This window comes from Salmo salar, chromosome 24 (genome assembly GCF_965601325.2).
Source record: "Salmo salar chromosome 24, fSalSal1, whole genome shotgun sequence".
NCBI classification, from domain to species: domain Eukaryota; kingdom Metazoa; phylum Chordata; class Actinopteri; order Salmoniformes; family Salmonidae; genus Salmo; species Salmo salar.
In genome coordinates this window covers 27,496,341-27,497,046 of record NC_138314.1, presented here as the reverse complement: position 1 = coordinate 27,497,046, position 706 = coordinate 27,496,341, and positions in this window count along the sequence as shown.

Sequence of the window (706 nt, the reverse complement as noted above, 5' to 3'; positions counted from 1 at the left end):
TCTTTGCTTTTCTTTCTTTATCAAATAGCAAAAAAGTTACCAAAGTTCTTATTGGTCAACGTCATGTGACGACCACGGAAACGATGATGCGCCCTTTTTCCCATCCAAGCATGCAGATAATAACTAAGATGCACATATACATGAGTAGCCCGACACACAGTGTATCGTATGGGTCTGTTATGCCAAATTGATTTTAAAAAATGTAGCAGATTTCAAACATTTATATTATTCATGACCAATAGGCCTGTTATGCTTTCAGTACTCATATTGTAAGACACAATGCATTTGGAAGAAATGTATGTAAAACAATCAGAAAACATTTACTTTTGATTTACATGTCATATATATTTCATGCATGGCATTTCAGACATTGTTCTGAGAGATTATTCCAGTATCAGTACCTGAGAGGTTGTACCTGCATGGTCCCTGCTTTAATGAGCTCTATGAGAAAAATGTCAGTTAAACTTCTGTTGTCACAAGGACTCTCTATCCATATTATATGTCTGTCCTTAAGCACTGTGTATGCCAGTTCAATAAACTAATGTAATTATTAATGAAAACTGGCATACTGTGGCTATGAGACGAGAAGTCTTCAGTTGTAGAAAATGTGTATTCAATATGCAGTACCAGTGAAACGTTTGGACACCTACTCATTCAAGGGTTTTTCTTTATTCTTACTATTTTCTACATTGTAGAATAATAGTGA